An 8,537-nucleotide genomic window follows, 5' to 3' on the forward strand; every position below is an offset into this window, starting at 1 on the left:
TTAAGGTTATTTTTTTTGGAAAATTTGCAAATTACATCTATTTAAAACTTGTATTTTTTAAATTACAGTCATAAACAAAAAAAATTGCAAATTGTATCTCAAAAATTGTTATAAATTGTAAATTGCAACTCAATTTAATTTTTTCATCGATTTACGTGTTGAAAAATATTCGGTTAAGATTTTAGCGGCTATTTTAGTCTTAAAGAACTCAAATTGAGCTCGAATTTGGCAAAAAATTAACGTAAGTGTCTCGTTTTTACAAGGAAAAAAATAGTTGTCCACAAATCGATACATTTTTGTTATGTAAAACAAGACACTTACGTTATTTTTTGTCAATTTCGAGCTCAATTCGAAACCTCAAAAGCTAAAATGACCCCTAAAACCTTAAACGAACATTTTTCAACACATAAACCGATGAAAAAATTGAATTAGGCTACAATTTACAATTTATAACAACTTTTGGACCGCAATTTGCAATTTTTTTTTTAAATAGCTGCAATTTGCAAAATACAAGTTTTAAATGGCTGCAATTTGCAAATTTTCCTTATTTTTAATTTGAGTTTTTCTATTTGAATTAATAAATTAGCTTTCCTCAAAAAAAAATTAAAAAAAATATAAAATAAAATTAATTCACTTGGGTAGAGCTCCTGGGATCGATTCTCAACTCCCATCCTTGTGGCTTTAAACACCAAAAAAAAAAAAAAAAAAAAAAAAAAAAAAAAAAAAAAAAAAAAAACAACAACAACAACAACAACTCAGGGCTTGTTCAATTCAGCTTAATTTTCAGTTCAATTTAGCTCCAATCATTTCAGTTCAGTAAATGTGAACATAAGAGACCCTCACTTATCAAGTTTATTTTTCTCTTGGTTTAAAAAAAAAAAAGTTTATTTTTCTCTTTGTTGAATTAATTACCCATTTTTCATTTGAATTTGGTTCATCTAATTTTGGGACCATGCATATTTAGTGACATTTCTGTAAATAAGTTAACAACTTTTATTAAATACGGGTCTTGATTTATTTACTAAAATGTCATGCTGATTGAGATATTTTGTTGATTTATTTACAAACAGGCCACTGCATTAACGATTTTTGTTTATCACGAATATTAAGTGGGCTCCCTTCTATTTTTGATTGAATTTATATTATATGAACTTGTTTTATTCTATATGAACAAATATTATTTTGTCAAAACTTATTTTATTTTTAGCGCTTTTTTGGTGTGGCTAGCCACCCCATGCAGCAAACAGATACACGCCAAAATATTGATCTGGTAATTTTTGACCGACCAAGTAATTCCGACCACACTGTATGCCCTGCCACATATGAAAATTTGTGTATTATTTTATCTAAATTAATTTTATCTTTATTTAAAAAAATAAATTTTTTCTTTTAATTTTCTAAAGTTCTTGTCCGAAATTATTTTCATAGTCATATTAAATATGAACTTATATTTCAATTCATAAATATGAACTTAATTTATTTAAAATTTTACATACATGAACTTGTTTTTCTAAAATAAGATAATAGGTCAAATTAAGATGAAACAAACCCATCCTAAGTACTGTTTTCTTTAAAAAAAAATTACTGACTGAAATAAAGGAGATATTAATTTCTTACAAGTTCAAACAACATATGTAGTATGTTTTTTTCAATTAGTAAAAGTCGATTGTGTTTAGGTAAAATAATATTTTAGCGGTAAAATTTGAGAAACTCAACCAACAAATACAACAATTAATAAACAACTACATTAAGCTCAATAACAAATAATATTCCATAGTAATAAACTTATATTTAGTGAAAATAAGTTTTAATATGTAAAAGTGAGTATTTATTTTGTAAAATTTTAAAGTTCAACAAAAAAAAAATTAAGTGAGCTAAACATGGTTAATTATTTTTTTTTAATTTGTAGAAAGTAAGGTGAATTTTGGTAATGACATAAGCATTAATAAAAAAAAAAGAGAATCTTACTAGAATTATTGAATAAAGAAAATGTCAAAGATTTGTGAGAACATACCTGAGTGGAAAATAAAAAGATTCAAAGAACAATTGGAATATTATTGATTCAACTCATAATTGAATATTACTAATTAGAATGCAATTTATTGATTAAAACTGCAATTTATCAATCAAGTGATACAAATTAATAAAAAAAACTATTAGATCCATGCATGTGAGATCTTGTTATATTCAATTATTCATCATGTTATAAACTATAGCTTTAACTTAAAAGTTATTAGAGATATTAATGGTATAAAATATGCATTAACAAGCATGAAATCAGTCATACCGTCTCAATAACTATGTAGGTCCTTCAACAACACCAAATTAGGCCTAATATATTATGTAAATTTAACTTTGTGATTAGTTTTTACTTTTTGGAACTACAAATATACATTATTTTAATAACTAGCTAAGCCCTTGACCCTTGTGGCCTTGTACAATGAGTCAATGACAAATATATCTTCCTAACAATTGGAACGAGCTTAAAGCAAAGGAAGATTAAGCTTTAGTTAACGGCTAATTACTACTATTAATCAAATAAATGTTGGTTGTTGGCAACTGGCCAAGTCATGTTATTTTATACTTCAAGTTTTCATTCATCTTTAGTGCAATTTGCTACGCAAACCTTCAATTAATAATACAACTTATCAAGTTATCATCCTCTACTATACTATCTAGGCTTTCAAACATTCTAAAAAGTACTTATAGCTTGCTTATTATTAATTGTACCATAATGGTGTTTGACATTATTCAAGTACTTCACTTTGATCATCCTTTTTTATCTATAGAAAAAACAAAATCATACTCATGCTAAATCTTGTAAACTTAACGGTGGTACGCATAATTTCAAATCATCAACTTCTTTTATAATTTACTATTAGACAATTAACGATATATTAAGGGTTAAATTAAACAACTTTATCTCTATGAAGTCGAGATCAACCTAGATAATGATTCAAGTTAGGATTGATCATACATTTTACCAAAATTATTCTAAACCACCAATGTTTTGTCAACGAGTCTAGCTATCACAGAGACATTCATAAATATAAAAGTTAACTAACCATATTATAAAAGATAAGACCCTAAAAAAAACAAAAGATTGTTGTAGAGGGCGTGAAAAACACACAACCAAACAAGAATATATATGGCTTAATTAACTTGATGGAAAAGCCAAGCCAACCAACCTTTCTTTTGGACAATAATGCTTAAGAAAAAAAAAAGATCGTTCACTTTAACTTTTGTTCAATCATGTTTCCTGTTAGGTTTTGTCATGCTAATTAATACAACTATCTTATACTACTATTATTCAATTATTTCTGATTAAGTGGTCATTACAATCTGGATTAATGTATTGTATTATCATAAGCTTTTACAGGCTGGATGACAAAAGGATGTTGGTAACTTGGTATGGCCTAGGCATCATCAAGCACAAGGGCTATGACACGTACTCGTGCAAAACAGCAAGTGTTATATTGCATAATCTCTTTAACTGTTTAGAATTAATAGTCGCATATACTAATTTATAATATTATATATTGTGGGTTTTCAAGCAGTATCCCTTCATATTAACTTAATTTGCTTATATTTTCGAATACACCACTACTTAAGTTGACATAGATTGAGAATTGATCGAATAACGTACTATTACTCCATATTGAAGAGTATTTAAAAGCTAATTTAAATGTCTTGTTATTGTTTATGAATAGTTGAATATGAGAACATAATATGACAACTAATTCTAAATAACTAAAATAAGTGGGAAAAAAGATGCAAATTATGAAGACAGGAACTAATTAGATGCTCATCATTATCATACCACAAAATTATTCCAACAAGGTCAAGCTTCTAATTATTATTATCTAATTTTGAACTCCTTAGCTTGGCTCCACATATATGACATAGGATAAGATAAGAAAAATTATGTTAGTTTATGTTTTTAGTGTTTAATAACACTTACCTTCACCCATTCTATCCATTAGGTGCAACCAGCTGGATTCTAACATCTTACGTAACGAAATATGGTTATCCTTAGTCTTCTAAAATTCAAAATTCATTCAAAAAAAAAAAAAAAAAAAAAAAAAAAAAGTGAATGAAGTACGTCTATGAAGATAACTAATTGGTAAGAAAAACGTGTAGAGGCCAGGGAACAATTTTCTTTGATACTTAATTCCAAAATTGCATATTTAGGTATAAAAAGGAAAACGATAAAGTCTTGTGTGGTCATCCATATAGTGTGACCATATTAATTTATAAAGATACTTTTTATATACTTATATATATTTTTTGGTGTTTAGAAATTTAAGTAACCTTATTTATGAAATTAAAGTAACCCTATTTCCCATAGGAGCAATCTATTTCAGTTCAGCAAAAACAATTTCACTTCAGTAAAATTAATTTAAATTCAGTAAAAATAATTTCATTCAGCAAATATAATTTTGTTTCATTAAAAATAATTTCAATTCAGCAAAAATAAGGTGAAGAGAACGGGGCCTTAGTGAGCTAATCACGTTAACTCTTACTGGTATTGCTCAATTAATACACTTTTTTTTTTCTTTTTTTCTGAAAGAACTCAATTAATACCTTTTGTGTAAAGTGCTCACACTATTTGAATAGACCCATATAAGAATTTATGAATAGAAAATGAAATTAAAAAAAAAAAGAAAAAAAAGCCAATGCTTGAACATAATTTTTCGAATATTATCCATGTTGTCAAAGGGAATAATATTGAAAAAACTTGTGAAATGTAAATTTAGAAAAATAAAGAATCACAACCTTAGTTAGCTAGGTAAGTAACGAACTTTTTAACAGTCAAATACTTTTCTTCATATATTTATACTAGCAATTGAATTTCCATTCCAAATTTACTACTAATTTTGTAACTAAATTAACCTTTGATAGAAGTATCAAGGTTTTGAAGCTAAGAGTATAAATGGGAGATTTAGATTGCGGCGATTGCAACTGCAACGGCTGCGATTGCGATTGTAATTGTGATTGTTGCTGTTGTATAGAGGACTGCTGTTCGGTACGAGCTCACTAACTGATTTAATTGCTCAATTTTGCCCTGTTTTATTGTTTTATTTGATTTTTATTGTTCGCGTTTGTTTGAATCTTTTGGTAATTCTTTCGATTATCCGGTGATTATGCTGGAATGAAAGTGGGTTGTATGAGGAGAGGCTAAAGAATGATTTGGGAAGAAAATTTTATGTTTAGCTGAATCCGAAAAATTAGATAATTAACCTAGTTCATATTTTCAGATGATTTGAATAAAATATAATTACTTGTATTATTACCAATAGGATAAAATTAAATAGCTAAACATATTATTGATAAAAAAATGAATCAAAGAGATTCATAAATAATCATGGCCTTGCTCTTAATCCCTAAATTCTTCAAAATATAAGAGGTGACTTAATCTCATGATAAGTCAACTATTAACTTTCTTGTACTATACTTTGTCTTGAAGCATAAAAATGTACATAGTGTATGAGGAAGTTGGTGTCAATAATTACTCTTGTTATGAATGACAATAATAAGTGTCTCTTGGTACATTTATGTATATTTAGACCTTATATTGGCATAGTTATTATACTCCATACCAACATAAGATTTAAAAATACCAACGGGACCTTGTTATTGTCATTGAAGACAAAAATAGTTATTGCTCAGACAACTTTCATAGTCTATATCAAATAACTGAATAAGAGATGACTCACTCAATTAGAGTACCTCTTCTTACCTTAGTGTTTAGACGCTAAAGATTTAGATTTAAATTTAACCGAGTTAACGTACATAATTGAAGGTGGGGATTCCCTTACACCTGCACGGCAAGTTATACACCGTATATATATATTGTATACATTAGTTGTGTTATATTGTATGTGCAGGGTGAAAACAATGTGATTCTATGTTGTTGCTTGTTTCCATCCTCTAATGATAATGCAACAAGAACAAATAGAGGAGCATCTACAAATACAAATACACATACACATACACATACAGACTGCTCGCTATGTTGTTGCTGTTGCACATCCCCTTCTCCAAGAAGTAATAGATCAAAGGAAAAACGATCAAAGTGTTTTTGTTCACGCCTTTGGTCGTGGTGCATTGGGAGTAGTAGTAAGCCTTCTTCCCCGCCTCGTGGTCAATCATCGTCGGATGATCCATCTCCTGTTCTGGTGGATAACACGGAATGTCGTACCGGAAAGCAAGCTAGCTGGGAAGGGGTAAATAGTTCCCGGAATGATTACAAGATGGATGGAAGATGGTCTAGGCCGGAACGATACGGTGACCATTATCAAAGGCAATTCCAATCATAGTGTTGTTGTGTGCATATATATAATCTCGTTTTTACTCTTGTGACAAGGTGTTTACTATACTTTATTTTATTAATTTGTTAATAATTTGCAAATATAAAAATAAAATAATTATAATAATAAAATTTTATGTACTGGTTCAAGGAAAAATTGACCATAGTGACACACTTATTGACGAGGTGCATAAAACAACATAACTTATGCGTTAGATATTTCATAGCACCATCTATGGATTTGGGTGCATACAATTAGGGTTGTACACAGTTTGGTTTGAACCGTAACCAAACCGTATTTTAGCGGTTTGGTTTGGTTTCAGTTTATGAAAATACGATTTGGTTTCAATTTTTTTTGTAAATACAGTTTACGGTTTGGTTTGGTTTTTAAAAATTTATAAACCAAACCAAACCGTAAACCAATAAACCGCATTTTAATATTTATTTAATTTTAAAATAAATAGAAATAATTATTATATATTAAAAATATTAAAAAAAAATAATACTCCGCAAAAAAAAAAAGTTAATGTAGTATTATTTGGCATTTTTAAGAAAAAAAGTCGTCTCAACATAAACCGCACCAAACCGTATTATTATACTTTGGTTTGATTCAGTTTCAATACTATTATGATTTGGTTTGGTTTGAAAAATTGACCAAATCATATTTTGCAATTTGGTTTGGTTTGGACTCAAACCGCACCAAACCAAACCATGTCCATCCCTACATACAATGACATAAATTAAAGGAGGCAAGAGGACGGAAATTTCAACAAAAAAAGTTGAATCATGCTTCTTTTTTTTTTTTTTTTTTTTTTTTTTTTTTTTTTTTTGTAATGTTATATCAAACTAAGTATAGTGTCTATGCGATAAACGACTTATATAAATTGTTAAATTTATAATCTATAAGATTAAAATTCAAAGTGACAACATGATATTGTCACGCGTCAAGTTTTCCCGGCTGACTTGGTACCATATGCATTTTGACATGACACGTCCATAAAATCTTTTATTCAAAACTTACATAATAACTTATCATTAAATGAGCTATTTAAAATTACAAACAAGTCCCTAATTAGGTATCCCCATTAGATGATAAGTTATCTAATCACTCTAATAATAAATACCTCGCTAACTTATATGCACTAATACTTTATTTTCCATGCATTACATGTTATTTCTTTAGAGTTTGCATTGGTTTATACGAAGTACTTTTATTTTTTAACTAACCACATACGAAGTATTACTTTAGAGTTTGGTTTATGCAATTGCATGTTGTTATTATATCAAATATATTTTCAACCTATTTACAAATCCCTTTAAAATTAAATACTTAATGATAACACAAAGTCTTATACGTGGCTGGCCACACCGTGTGGCCAACCATCATGAGAATTACTTTGTTAGTGTTATAGGGATTACTTGTTCAGTTTTACAGGGGTTACTTCATCAGTGTTATAGGGGTTACTTAGGGTTATTTGGTCAGTATTACAAGGGTTACCGGGTCAGTGTTGTAGGTGTTACTTTGTTCTTTTATAAGTGACCACATGGTGTGGCCAGCCACATACAAGACGCACAAGAATGATAATTGTATTGTTACTCCCTCCGTTTTTAAATACTTGCTCCACTTTCTTTTTCCAGCCGTTTTTAAATATTTGCTTCATTTCCTTATTTGAAAAGCTTTTACAATATTTAATTAATTTCTCCCACCAAGTGGACCCAACAATATAATTCCACATTCTCTCTCCTTCAATTCTCTCCACTATTTTGGGTTTTTACAATTTTTTATTCTTCCACCAACCCCATTACCACCATATTTTATTGCTTTCTCCAATTTCTCCTAAAACTCCGCACACAGAAAAATTGTAGCAAATATTTAAATATGGAGGGAATATATTCTAAGGACTCGAGACATTATCCGGGCCAGAAACCAGTATTTGTAAATATTTGTTGTTAGTAAGATTTTATTTAAAGTTGGATATATATTCCAATCCTAATAATCACATCAAAGATAGAAAAGTTAGACTTAGTTATTGGCTATAAATCAAAGGCCATTATACAATTATAGATTTATAGCCCTATTATCCTCTCTCTTTTCCTTTAAAGTTTTGTTTTTATCTGGAAAAGTCAAATAAAAGAGAACAAAAAAATATTAAGGAGTATGAATTAGGCTAACTACGGGCAACCATATGGTCCATATCTAGTCATCAACAATGCTACTTGGAGTTGA

At 28.7% G+C, this 8,537-nt stretch overlaps 1 long non-coding RNA gene across 1 annotated transcript; it reads left to right on the forward strand.

The window, feature by feature from the left end:
* The first annotated feature begins 4,747 nt into the window (after window positions 1–4,747).
* Window positions 4,748–6,694, forward strand: LOC145572018 (uncharacterized). The gene is made up of 3 exons (XR_014096671.1): window positions 4,748–4,789; window positions 4,903–5,026; window positions 5,889–6,694. It is a non-coding gene; the product is annotated as an uncharacterized LOC145572018 (long non-coding RNA).
* Window positions 6,695–8,537: the final 1,843 nt, after the last annotated feature.

Source organism: Chenopodium album, chromosome 12, assembly GCF_948465745.1.
Source record: "Chenopodium album chromosome 12, dcCheAlbu1.1, whole genome shotgun sequence".
Lineage (NCBI taxonomy): Eukaryota > Viridiplantae > Streptophyta > Magnoliopsida > Caryophyllales > Amaranthaceae > Chenopodium > Chenopodium album.